The following is a 14,720-nucleotide window of genomic DNA, read 5'->3' on the forward strand; positions in this document are numbered from 1 at the left end:
AGGTGAACTTAATGTGACTTTTGAATGCACATGTCCAACTGTTAAATATTTCAGAACTTTTTGCACAAGTTGCTGTTCTCTAACGAGGAGCTTAACGGCAAAATTCACAACAGGTGTTTGATCTTTGGATCGACCAATAAATGTCCTGGTTCATGATGAGGACGACTGTTTAAACACCAGCTCTAACTGAACCAGGACATATATTGGTCGATTCGAGGATCAAACACCTGTTGTTAATTTGGCCGTTAAGCTCCTCGTTAGAGAACAGCAACTTGTGCAAAAAGTTCTGAAATATTTAACAGTTGGACATGTTTTGACCTGACAGTACCTATGTCAAAACTTAAACTCAGAGGAGATAGGGACTTCAGTATTGCTGCTCCTAAACTGTGGAATGACCTTCCATCAAATATTAGGAGTACTCTTTTATTATCTACTTTTAAGACTCTTCTTAAGACCCATTTTAACCGTTTGGCTTTTACCCCGAGACAAGACTGTTGCTTTTAGCTTGTCCCTATTGCTATGTGTTTTGTGTTTTATGTGAATGTGTAAGTGTGTTGACTGTACAGCACTTTGTTACAGTCCCTGTGTTTAAAGTGCTCTAAAAATGTAATAAAGTAAAGTGCATTCAAAAGCTTAGAGAAGGTCACATTAAGTTCACCTGTAAAGGTTTGAATGCATTTTAGGCTCGTCCTGCAATTTCACCCAAAAGCCAAATATCCCTAACTTTTTGTGAGTAGTGTATGTAAGCTAAATGTGTAGAGAACCATGACTTCATTCGAGGTCGGCCTGAGGAAATAAGGTGCTATGGTGAAAACCATAAGTATTCCTTCAGAGAGCGGATGTAGAGGCAACTAAATAGATTATACGAACACATTCATTCCTTATATTTATGGTGGATGTGGATGTGCTATCTGTGGAAACGAAGTTGGTGTACACTTCTCCATTCCTCAGGCATCATCTCACTCTCCAGGATTGTGTTAAACAATGTAGTTAAAAAGTCCACTCTCTGTCCTTACAGCGATATCTCCACAGGTATGTCATCAGGACCAACTGCCTCACGTCCTCCTCACTAATCCTCTGTACTTCCACTGTTGCTCCTCCATCTTTTCCCTTCTGTCTCACTTTTTATATTCATCATCTACTCAAAGTGTTTCTTCCATCTCCAGAACACACTCTCTTCACTCATAAGTAAATTTCCATCTCTATTCTTAATTACCCCAAGCTGCTGCTGCACATCCTTTCCAGCTTGATCTCTCTCTGCTTGACCAACCAAGTCCTTTTCTTCTTCCGTAGTGTCCTCACATACAACTCACTATAAACCTTTTGCTTTGCCTTTGCCACCTCTCTTTACCTTATTCCTTGCCTCTCAGTATTTCTGTCTATGTTCTTCACCTCCCTAACTATCCCACTTTTTCCTTGCTAATCTCTTCATTTCACTCTCCCATGGACACAGGGACATTTCTCTGCTTTCTTCCCTGTTTCCATTGCTTTTAATCTGCACTTTGATTTCCCTCAAACCAACATGATCAAGAAGTAGTCAGAGCTTAACTTCAAAAAGTCCCCTCTGAGCTCTGAATAAGATGAGGTCCTTTTTTGTGTCACTCTGTGTCTACACAAAGAGAAACTGAAAACAATACTGAGATCCCCCATTTATGCACCTGCAGATACAGTCAGAATAAAACCAGTTGAACCAGTTGTGATGTTTTTTGTACAAATATCAGTGCATTCTGTTTGTTTAGAGACAGAGTAACAGAAAAAATGACCTGATCTGATTCATGAGATCACGTCTGTGTTGGTTTTGTGAAGTTAAGCTGTGCCTGCTTCTTGAACATGCTGGTTTGAGGGAAATCAAAGACTTTCACAGGGAAAAAACAGGAAAAGGAGAAAAGAGGAAGCTTCACTTTTCACATTAAAGTCTGATGTTCAGGAATTTGAACAATGTTGTTAAATGAACTAGACTGCTGCTCCTGCTGAGCCCCTCCCACCTGCTGCTTCAGGTGAAGTCTTTCCATGCATCAGCTCACCTGTGTGTCAGTATTTGGTGTCCAGGTGTGGAGTCAAGATTCTTCTTCTTCTTCTGCTCTGTTTGTAAGTTTGATTTGTTTCCTCTGTTTGTCTTTACTAACTTTACTGTCATTCCAACGAGACAAAACAAATTAATAGAAAAGTCTAAAAACTCAGTCAGAAAACTCTTAGGAAACATTTTAAACTGAGAACACATTAAATATACAAAATTGAACATTGGCCAAAGAAACACTGTGTGTATATGAAATCGCTACTCAGATTCCTCGTTAATCAAATCATGTTTTAAATGTCGCTGAAATGTGCAACACACGCAACCTTAGCAGTGCTCTCAGCAGTAACCTTGTGGTGCATTCAAAGTCACCTTGAGCTTAATGGAAAATGTCAACAACAGACAGTACAAGCCTGTTTGGGTGGTTTCTGCTGAGATGAGTCAGTGAATTTACAGTTGAGTGCGCAGCTCCTGGCACCACGCCTTGTTCACAGGAGCAGCCTGTGAACAATGTCATTGCAAAGGTCGAAGATTTAGAGAAGAAGCCAGTTCTTGTGGTAAATGTGGTTTTAGGAGTTTCTCTTTCAGCAGGAGAATATTTAAATGAATCACACAATTTTACTAATTTACTAAGGTTTGCAGCATGTAATGTACTGCAGATTAGACTGCAGTGGACTAAATTTAATGTGGAAAAAAGTGTGTTCTATGACTGATGAGGTCGTGGTGGCTGATTCTAAGAGTGTTTATTTGAAAAGAGACGAAGCGGTTTTTAGAACGAGTGGCATCAGTGGATGACTGAAAGCTCTGAGCGCAGTGCCAAAACTTTAAAAGTCCTTACTCAGTGTTCATGCTAAACAAGTGTTTACCCGACTTATTTCTGCTCTTCAATAATACTGGGATATTCATAAAACAAAACAGACCCCCCCCCCCCCCCCAAACACACACACAGAGCAACTTCTCTCCATTGAATCTGTAACGATCTGTTTTGGTCTGTGAATATTTTTTTTTCTTTATGTTTCACTTGGACACTGAAGATGTTTTCCTCCAGGAGTGTCTTCCTCACTTGGTTACATGTTGTGATGAAGGGCTTTCTTCTAGTATTATCCACACTTGTTCCCTGTGGATCTTGAAGAAATTAAAAAAATAAAAAAATATGAGCTGCTGCTTAAGCCTTTTAGGTTTCTGCGTGTTCGTTTATCGAACAGAATGAGGCAAACAACGGAATAAGGAGTCCAATTACTAAATGTAATTAGCCATTTGTCCCACAGTTTACAGATTAATCTGGGTCAGAACCGCATGCCATGCCCAGTGTTTTACTGGATATGACATGAAGTACTGACACACTCTCTTTCAGCTCACAGTTTCATTTAGTCACAGCTTGTCAATCTTGGTTACATCATTATACAAAACAAAACGTGGAAAACAGAAAATTTCAACAGCTGGGTGTTCAGATGACCTCGAAGTCTCCATTTCTATCATTGTGTAGTCTCCATGAGTGGCTGACCGTTGCCCAGTGAGAACACAAAGTTCCCGATGACACCAAACATTATGAGCTTGTGTATTTTTAATCAGTTATGTTATCTCCAGTCTAAGACAAAGTTTCTCAGGCAATAAATGTACATATGGTAAGCGCAAACCTATACAATGACTGTATTTGAAACTTCATAAAAACTCATTTCCTTCAACGTCCAGGCTTTTTCAAGGTTTTTCCCCCCTTTTTTCTCTGAATGAAGCACACTCTTACCATATCCTGTTCTAATCCTCTCTATCTGATGACCTTGTTGGGTATTTTCAGTCTAAGTTCAGCCTGCTTCATTCAGAGCTGCTTTCACAGCAGGTTTGGGGCCTCACAGCAATAGCCTTGAATGCAAAATAACACACTTTAGGTAATCCTTGTGATGTGGGTCAATTTTGATAAAGAAACAACAAATAACAGAGACATAGACCTCAAAACAGCTGGATACGAGCTGTGAGGTTCTCATTAAAGAGCAGCAGCTCCTTAATCCAGTTTCATTGTGGACACAAAAGAAAAGCTGAGATTCTTCACTTTGAACCCAATTTATTATATAACTGTACTCAATATGTTTTTGATAAACAGTTAAAACTGCTTTAGTGTCTGAATTTTCTTCAGTAACTTTCTAAAATCCTTCAGGCTGTAAACAGGTGTCACTGTGACTACCCCACTAAAAATCTGAAGGAAATATAGATCATTGGCTGCTGAGTTAGTTGATTAAGTGATCAGATGATTGATTAAATAACTACCAACAGTAAATGAATCATAACTATTCAGAAAACTTATAATCATTTGTGATTTTAAAGCAAACACCTGCTGTGTTTCTCTTGTTGTTCACAATAAAAAAAAACTGGATATTTTCAGCTGCTGGAAGTTTAACTATTATTTTTATTTTTAAATTTAAAATATTTCAGAGGATGATTGTTTAGATTATTACTATTGTTTAGTAGCAGCTCTGGTTGGCTGTTCACATTAATCCTGAGCTTACACAAGACAGAGCGTTACTGGATCAAAGATGCTTCTCATTAACAACAGTGTGTGTGCAGTTCTCAGCAAACTCAACGGAAATAATTAGTGTGAACTTGAACTTCGCTGATCCTCTTTGAATCATGGATCAGCGGGAAATGTTTGAAAACATTCAGACATGTTGAAACTGACTGAATATTGATCGATTGAAGCTTTCCAGTCAAGTGAATCAGTGTGTGTCAGTGAATGCATCGTGTGTGCTGGTCTGCAGCTTCCTGGCTCCATCTAGTACAGGGGTGCCCACACTTTTTCAGCTTGCGAGCTACTAGCAAACTAGCGTGGTTAAATGTGCGTGCATAGCGTGGTAACAAAACGGATGGATGATGGTTCATCATCCATCTTCTACTTCTTTCAATGCCGTGCGAGCGACAGTTTTCCCCAACTCCGCTGGGGGTTCCGTGCAATGTACCTGCACTCCTCTTGCGATTGACCAGTAGCATCACGATCGATGTATTGGGCAACCCTGATCTAGTAGAAGAAGAGCAGCTGATGGCAGCTTCCTCTGCCTCACACTGCAGTCTGACTGCATTCAGCTGCACACATGATGAAAGAAGGATTTCAGTTGATGTGCATATGAATGAGTGTGTGTTTCCTCTGTCAGGTGAAGGTAAAAAGTGTGTGTGAGCTGATGTGAATTCAGCAGCATGGATCAGTGTGAGGACAGAGAGGAGGGAGTCCCTCCCTCTAAAACCACTCTGTGTGGGAACATGAGAGCCAGACCAAAGCTCAGAGGTGAGATGACCATCTCTAACTGTCCATGACTCTTCTCCATGTCACAGCTCAGCACTCACATCACTGCTGCATCATTATTCACAGGAACCAACCTGAACCTGGACCTGGACCCAGCTGTGTGTCCTTAAAAAGTGATGGTTCTAAAGGTGCCATGGTAAATTTTAAAGGACACCAACCTTCTGCTGCACAGAGGTGAGCTGTTAGTAACTTTTACCTTTTCACGAGGTGATTTACTTGCTTCATGTTTGTATATGATCTGCAGTGCACACGCTGTCAGTCCCTCAATCCCATTTCAACTTTCTCTTAACAAACAAGATTTTGGTCATTAACGAACTGAAAATCCACTTCAGTGAACATGCTGAATATCAACAGGCTTCAATCTCCAGTTTAGTAAAACAAAGTACAAACTTCATGCACAGATTTCACTTTTTCTCCTAATTGATTGAACCTTAAACTAAATTTAAGTAACATGCTTTAAAATCTCAAATCATTTAAACACAGAAGGAATTGATGGCTAAAATGATGAACCTGCTATCAAAATGCAGGTAAAAAGGAGAACTTGTTTTGAAGAGCCACATATCCCACATGGTGTTTAGTTTGTAATGAACTAAGTTTATTAAGAAATTATCAGAAAACAGATCAAACATTCGGGGTGGGCATTAAATTAGTTCAGTTTATGAAAACTAATGAATCCCATCATGATGATCAGATTTTGGTTTTAAGTTTGTAAATTGTCAGAATGGATTCAGAACTGGTTTTTGCTCACTGTAGCAGAGAATAAGTGTGTTCTGCAGCTCAGAAAATTTGATGTTGTAGTACTTTGGGAAATAATAAAGTGACAAAGACCACAAAATATCAACTATGTCCAAAATGTGGAGGTAAAACTTGGCAGGCGTGCAGAGGAGATTTCCAGTTTTCAGACATCGTTTCGGCTTTAGCGCAGTGAGAAGAGGATATGCAATATTTCCAATGAAAAGTTTTTTAAAGTTCACATGAAATCTCTAACTCTACAAAACACAGGTCTCTCTATACTGACATCATCATTTCATAACCCCCAACATCATTGAGAGAGTCTTATTTTGCTGAAACTTTTATTCTGATGAAATAAAATGTTTTTAAAAATATTTTTTATTGTAGGTTTAGTTGATTAAAATTCTATTAAAGTAGGAGACTGGAAGTTTTATCACATACTGCTCATGTACTGAAAAGGAAAAATTTTAAATTTTGCTTGTTAAATGTATATTAAGTACACATTTAATAAGCAACATTCGTATCCTTATGTGATGTACACATTGGGTAACTTCAGTGGTCCTCACACTTTTTGCACCACTTCACAAGATGAATTCTTGTCGTGCCTCGTGTGAGCTCCATGGTGTTGAAGGAGGTCCGGGAGACCAGCAGACAGTGACAGTGGAGAGATTTGCAAGTTGCTAACGTTTCCAATGTTCAACATTTGTTCCAAATGACTTTTCTCACAGGTTGATCGCGCCCCACCGATCATGACCCACCAATGGGGTGCCTCATAGTTTGAGAACACATGGTTCATTGGAATGTGTTTTGTGAATTTATAGATAGTGCCTTACATGAAACCTCAGAGATAATGTTTAAAACAACATTTCTTTATGTGGCTTCAAGTATAAAATCAATTTCTTGTGGCTGACAATCAAATATCCATGTATTTAAAGTTTGGGTGGCTGATAATAAATATTCAGCTTAGGTTTTAATAATGTTTTGCATTTACAGTAAATGTCTTTGTGACTTTTTTTTGGTGCCTTGTAGAAAGTTTTCTGTCAAGAGAAAGTCTGATAAACAAAATTCCCTGGAAATAAATCTTTATGTTATGAATGGTGATGAAACAGTAAAACATATTTTAGAGTGAAGGAAAAAACTGTTGAACATCAGTAAGAATTAAATGTACAGTAAAGTACAGTAAATAAAACTGTGATATTTTTAGTCTTTAGTTTTAGATATAATTTTAAACTTTGACGTTTTGTCTTAGCACTGAAACACAACAAAACACAGCAAACACACAAATTAAATGCAAAGCACTGAGCTGTTGAGTCAGCACGACTGCTAAACCTGAGTCACTGTGAAAATATCACCTGTTGGATCTTTACCCTGTGCTTCAACTAATTCTTCATGATTCCTTCACAGAGTGGATCAGGAGAGCTCAGAGGTTCCCAGTGGTCAGTCTGCCCAGCAGCATCAAACCAGCTGGACTCCATATTTATGGTTTGTACATGTACAACAACTACTGTTACATCTGTTCTTTCAGTCATCTCCATGCTGCACTTTGTAGACCAGTGGATTGTCATTGTACTCATGTTTCTGATGTTTGACTCTGTTGTTTTAGTCTGATTGGAGCATTCATACAGTATTCTCTTCCAGCTGCTGGAGGAAAATATCATCAGTTTTGTGAAGGACGAACTGAAGAAAATCCAGAAGGTTTTAAATCCAGAAATTGTAAAGCATCAGAAGGAGGATGAGGAGTTGTTGGAGGGTCAGGAGAAAGTAGAAGGAAGGAAAAACAGAGATGCATTTCTAAAGATCACACTCCACTTCCTGAGGAAAATGGAGCAGGTGGAGCTGGCTGAGCGTCTGCAGAGCAGTAAGAGGGTTTCTCTGAAGATGTTGACAGAACAGCATGAAAATTCTATATTTATATTTACTTATATAGTTCATATTTATTAAGATTATATGTTTTGTGTTCTTTGAGAATTTCCCATCACCTGCCAGCACAAACTTAAATCTGCTCTGAAGAAGAAGTTCCAGTGTGTGTTTGAGGGGGATCGCTAAAGCAGGAAACCCAACCCTTCTGAATCAGATCTACACAGAGCTCTACATCACAGAGGGAGGGGCTGCAGAGGTCCAATGATGAACATGAGGTCAGACAGATTGAAACAGCATCCAGGAAACCAGAAACAACAATCAAACAAGAAGACATCTTTAAAGGCTCACCTGGAAGAGATGAACCAATCAGAACAGTGCTGACAAAGGGAGTGGCTGGCATTGGGAAAACAGTCTTAACACAGAAGTTCACTCTGGACTGGGCTGAAGACAAAGCCAACCAGGACATCCAGTTCATGGTTCCATTCACTTTCAGAGAGCTGAATGTGCTGAAAGAGGAAAAAGTTCAGCTTGGTGGAACTTGTTCATCACTTCTTTACTGAAACCAAAGAAGCAGGGAATCTGCAGCTTTGAAGACTTCCAGGTTGTGTTCATCTTTGATGGTCTGGATGAGTGTCGACTTCTCTGGACTTCCACAAAACTAAAATCCTGCTGATGTTACAGAGTCCAACCTCAGTGGATGTGCTGGCTGACAAACCTCATCAGGGGGAACCTGCTTCCCTCTGCTCGCCTCTGGATAACCACACGACCTGCAGCTGCCAATCAGATCCCTGCTGAGTGTGTTGACATGGTGACAGAGGTCAGAGGGTTCACTGACCCACAGAGGAGGAGTACTTCTGGAAGAGATTCAGAGATGAGGAGCAGGCCAGCAGGATCATCTCCCACATCAAGACATCACGAAGCCTCCACAATCATGTGCCACATCCCAGTCTTCTGCTGGATCACTGCTACAGTTCTGGAGGATGTGCTGAAAACCAGAGAGAGAGGACAGCTGCCCAAGACCCTGACTGAGATGTACATCCACTTCCTGGTGGTTCAGGCCAAAGTGAAGAAGGTCAAGTATGATGGAGGAGCTGAGACAGATCCACACTGGAGTCCAGAGAGCAGGAAGATGATTGAGTCTCTGGGAAAACTGGCTTTTGATCAGCTGCAGAAAGGAAACCTGATCTTCTATGAATCAGACCTGACAGAGTGTGGCATCGATATCAGAGCAGCCTCAGTGTACTCAGGAGTGTTCACACAGATCTTTAAAGAGGAGAGAGGGCTGTACCAGGACAAGGTGTTCTGCTTCATCCATCTGAGTGTTCAGGAGTTTCTGGCTGCTCTTCATGTCCATCTGACCTTCATCAACTCTGGAGTCAATCTGCTGGAAGAACAACAATCAACCTCCCAGACAGAGCAACACCTCTACCAGAGTGCTGTGAACAAGGCCTTACAGAGTCCAAATGGACACCGGACTTGTCTCCTCCGCTCCTCCTGGTCTTTCACTGCAGACCAATCAGACTCTCCTACAAGGTCTTCTGACACAGACAGGAAGTGGCTCACAGACCAATCAGGAAAACAGTCCAGTACATCAAGGGTGAAGCTCAGTGAGAATCTGTCTGCAGAGAAAAGCATCAACCTGTTCCACTGTCTGAATGAACTGAATGATGTTCTCTAGTGGAGGAGATCCAACAGTCCCTGAGTTCCGGAAGTCTCCTCCACAGATGAACTGTCTCCTGCTCAGTGGTCAGCTCTGGTCTTCATCTTACTGTCATCAGAAGAAGATTGTGGATGTGTTTGACCTGAAGAAATACTCTGCTTCAGAGGAGGCTCTGCTGAGGCTGCTGCCAGTGGTCAAAGCCTCTAAGAAAGTTTTGTAAGTTATCATAAAGCTTTCATGACTTAAATACACATTTTTTTAAAAAAAAGAAAACCAAATACCTCATTATTTTGTTAATGTTTCATCAGGTTGAGTAGTTGTAACCTCTCAGAGAGAAGCTGTGAAGCTCTGTCCTCAGTTCTCATCTCCCAGTCCTCTAGTCTGCGAGAGTTGGACCTGAGTAACAATGACCTGAAAGATTCAGGAGTGAAGATTTTGTCTTCTGGAATCAAGAGTCACCATTGTAAACTCAAACACTCAGGTCAGGATCAGTGGTTAATCTATGCAGGATTTTCTTATTTAATAGTTAATAGTTTTTTGAAAGTACAACCTTCTCCAATCAGACAGTTTGTGTACATGAGGATTATCCCTCTATATCCTAAAATAATTCTATTAGAATGTTGTGGATTCTTGATTCTGAAAGAAAGGGGAAATCTGGTGAGCACTCTAAACATCTAAATATAGCTTTAAAACTACTGTGAAGTTTGTTATAAGTTAGTTTGAATTTAACCATCACAAGTATGTAACTGATGACTATTATTTGTACATTCATTCAGTTCATCATCTATTTCTCTTAACTCTTACTCATTATTTCTTACTCCTCCTCCTCTCCGTCTTCCTCCTCCATCACCACTGCTTTTTCTCCTCCCACATCTACATTTCATCATCTTCCTCTTCACCTTATGCCTCATCTCCTGAACTGAAATCAGGGCTCTAACACACAAAAACATTCATAAAAATGCACATTTATTCACAATTACTGATTTTCAGCAGTTTAGACATGCGACCCCCCCGTCTCTGGACAAGAGTCGACTAAACAACAACAGCTGGTTTAAAGCTTTTGAGCTACATTCATCATGTTATCCACATTCTAGTTTCTCCACTTTATTCATGACCAATCACTCCAAACTATTAACAATCCCACCACCTTCAACTGAATTAAGTTGTACAATTAATGTCTGAATCAAATTTACTTTTCTAGAGCTGTCATCATCCTTTTGTAGGTTAGTCAACTGCACTGCTGCTCTCTAAGACTGTCATGTATTGTGTGGTGTCTGCAGGCTGTCAGGCTGCCTGATCACAGAAGAAGGTTGTAAGTCTCTGGTCTCAGCTTTGAGCTCCAACCCCTCCCATCTGAGAGAGCTGGACCTGAGCTACAACCATCCAGGAGAGGCAGGAGTGAAGCTGCTGGAGCAGCTGAGACTGGAAACTCTCAGGTATGGAGAGGCCTGTTGCAGCCACAGACTGTACAGTTTCGAAGAGAGAAGAAGGTGAATCTTTTCTCTGTGTTTCACTTTAGTACTATTTAAATCTTCAAATAACACTTAAATCGAGAATGAAGAACTCATACATGTGGCAGCTTTTTACTTTGCTCATGGCTGCTGTGAGGGGTTCCAAGAAAAAGAAACACTCAATACATTATGGGAACCCCCCAGAAGCCTAGGCCTATAGCAGGATAACTAAGGGAGGGTTCAGGGTCACCTGGTCCAGCTCTAACTATAAGCTTGATCATAAAGGAAACTTTTAAGCCTAATCTTAAAAATAGAGAGGGTGTCTGTCTCCTGAATCCAAGCTGGAAGCTGGTTCCACAGAAGAGGGGGCCTGAAAGCTGAAAGCTCTGCCTCCCATTCTACTCTTTGATGAGCTATTATAGTTTATTTGCTTGTGCTCTGTTCTCTCTATGCCCTTTTCATATTTTGTCCCCTTTCTCTTTTTTTTTCTCTCTCAGCCTGTCAACTCTGGCATTGCAAGGACACCTGTACATGTATGGGAAAAATAACACAGATAAATAAAATAAAAGAACAAACAATTAACCAAAGGAGCCTATAGAGAATCTATAGAGCTCATCTTGGAAGAGTAAATATGTCTGGCACAACAGTGATTTCAGATCACAATTCTGTTCGCAAAATCTGCCACACATGACAGGCTTAAAATAAATAAATGAATGAATAAATAAATACATACCCTGGGAACCACAAGTATACCAGCATTTGGAGAGCAAAGTGCTCTATTGGTTTGATTCCCGGGCCCCATGCAATCACCAGTCTTGCCTGGTGGCGAGTGGAGACACTGATTAGACCAGTGTATGTTTCTAACAGAACTACTTTATAAAGACACACAATGATCTAAAACAAATGTAAGATTTGTTGTGCTGCTTGATTACAGTAAAAATAATAATAATGATTTATTTTTAGACAGTTTACTAAGGGAATGGTTTAAGCTGCCAGTTTAGTAAAGAAGATTGTGTCTGTATAGAGCAGAATTAATGTTACCAAAGAGGTTTGAAAAACTTATCAAACTCTTAACCTACACAACCGTGATATGAGTATCACAAGTTAACACAGAGCTATGCCAGCCATCTGTGGCTGTGCTGTGTTATACTTTGCTGTTCCCAAGTACTTTTGTCCAGTGGTTGGAAATGAGGTGTGTTGATGTTACTTTTCAGCAAACACCAGTACAGTTATGTGTGCACAGTAACACGTAAGGCATGTGGTCCCAGTTCATGTCTTCTCTTTGCTTTGAGAACAGGTCCATGTAAAACCAGAGCCCCTTTCTCCATTGTGTTTATCACTGATTTTTCCATTGATCAGTATTTTATTATCAGTGCAAAGATCACAATCAACTCCTATCAGTCCAAACAGACTGTTTTTAGCACTGAAAACCTACTTTTGAGAGTTGATGAAAATGTTTAAGTGACTGGAAAATATGGGCTGTTAGTTTAGGAGTTTTATTTCCACAGTGCAAGATTTTACAAGAAAGTATTAAAATAAATCATACAATAAGCTTTATTAAGGCTCATGATAAATATTTGCTGTGATTTTTGCTCTAATCAAACAGCCTCACTGGAACACGGTAACCACAGGACAGGACTATGGAGAGATTTGCTTCAAGTGTATGAGTCCAAATGTTGGACTGTTCCTTTATCAGTGGTCTAACAGTGTGTGTCTGAGAGCATGCACACATGGGACACATAATGTCCATGTGTGCATGCTGAAAGAGACTGTGCTGCTCTGACCCCCCTCCTCCTTTCAGGGTGGAGCCTGCTGGAGTCCGATGGCTGATCCCAGGTCTGGAGGAAGTGTAAGTGTGTTTTTAATGTGATTGATGAAAACAAAGCAGCACACATTCAACCATCTTCAAACTGTCACATCACTCATTCACATCTCTGATGTCAGGAGTCATCATCAAAGTGTCAATCAATGAACAGATGATGGATCAATAACTGCAGCTGGATTGTGTTTGTTCTCTCCATCAGATTCCTGTCAACTCACAATCGACACAAACACAGTGAACACAAAACTACAACTGTCTGACAACAACAGGAAGGTGACATATGTGGAGGAGGTTCAGTCATATCCTGATCATCCAGACAGATTTGATGTCCTTCAGCTGCTGTGTAGAGATGGTCTGACTGGTTGCTGTTACTGGGAGGTCGATTGGAGAGGAGAGGTTTATATATCACTGATTACAGAAGACTCAGCAGAAAAGGAGATGGTTATGGACTGTTTGTTTGGAAGGAATGATCAGTCCTGGTTTCTGTTCTGCTCTGATGTTAAAGGTTACGCTGTCTGTCACAATAACAGAGAAACATTCATCCCCTCCTCCTCCTCCTCCTCCTCCTCCTCCTCCTCCTCTGTCTCTAACAGAGTAGCAGTGTATGTGGACTGTCCTGCTGGCACTCTGTCCTTCTACAGAGTCTCCTCTGACACTCTGATCCACCTCCACACCTTCAACACCACATTCACTGAACCTCTTTATCCTGGATTTACAGCCTGGTTTCCTGGTTCCTCAGTGTCTCTGTGCTGAGTTTAGTGTAAAGAGTGTCCTCCTGTCAGAGAAACTCTGACTGTTGAACAGATAGTTCAGTCTGTACATGTGTATCCTTTAACTGTGAAGCAGTTTGACTCTAAATTGATGGTTTGTCACCCTCTGTTGGTAAAAAGATGAACTACATTCTGATCTTCATGACTCGCTCTCATTATGTAAACATCTTTCATTTACTTCTAAATATAGACCTGATTTGATGGATAACCCTGATGCTAAATATTGACACACTGTTACTCCTGGACTCGTTAGGCAAATATCACAAACACACCTGTAAGTGGAAGCAATGAACTCCTTCATTCAACATGTTTATAAAACAATTTGACCTTTTTTGAAGTCAGTGAGATTTGCATTTAAAAAATAAATAAAGAAAAGAAAATAAAATAAAACATTTTTCACATTTTAAATGTTCCTTTGTGCTTTTGGTTTGCTTTGTTTACTTGGTAGTTGATATTTTGTTGCTGATTCTGTGTGTTTAGTGATTTTACACTCTGAGTTTTTAATTAATCAAAATAGTTAAATATTGTTTTTATAATTGTGCCGCTAACTGTTGTTAACCACACTGATACCAACAGCTTCATGTTAATGTGGATGAACTGGACTGTTCCAGAGCAACTATCAGGATCACTGCCCTCCAGTGGTCACTGTCAGTAACTACAACTCTGCACATCCAATAATCCTGACATTGTGACACATTTCCTGCAGTGTTTCAGCACAGAGATTATTACACTGATAGAAACACCCTCAGGTGGTCAAATGAGGAACTGCCTGTAATAAAAATCAATCAGGTACACACACACACACACAAAATGATGACAGAGCTTTGATTGAGGGCTAAAACTGGTTTACTGAGAGGCTTCCTGCTCCTCAACAATACACACTGTTCAGTTCACATGTGATTAAGGACACAGCTCAGCTAAAACCACTCAAACTAAACTGGACTGTTTTCTTTCATATGCAGTGAAAGCAGTTTGAATTCAGACTCACAATATAAACACATCATTTTAGAGGCTGCGTTCAAGAACAGGACAGAGATGCTGGTTTCTGTGAAACCTCCAAATATTTCCAGATGTTTCTAAAGATGAAGCAGAATTCATCCCCAGCTGATCAGTTTCTGATTT

Source organism: Archocentrus centrarchus, chromosome 2, assembly GCF_007364275.1.
Source record: "Archocentrus centrarchus isolate MPI-CPG fArcCen1 chromosome 2, fArcCen1, whole genome shotgun sequence".
In the NCBI taxonomy this organism is placed as follows: Eukaryota; Metazoa; Chordata; class Actinopteri; order Cichliformes; family Cichlidae; genus Archocentrus; species Archocentrus centrarchus.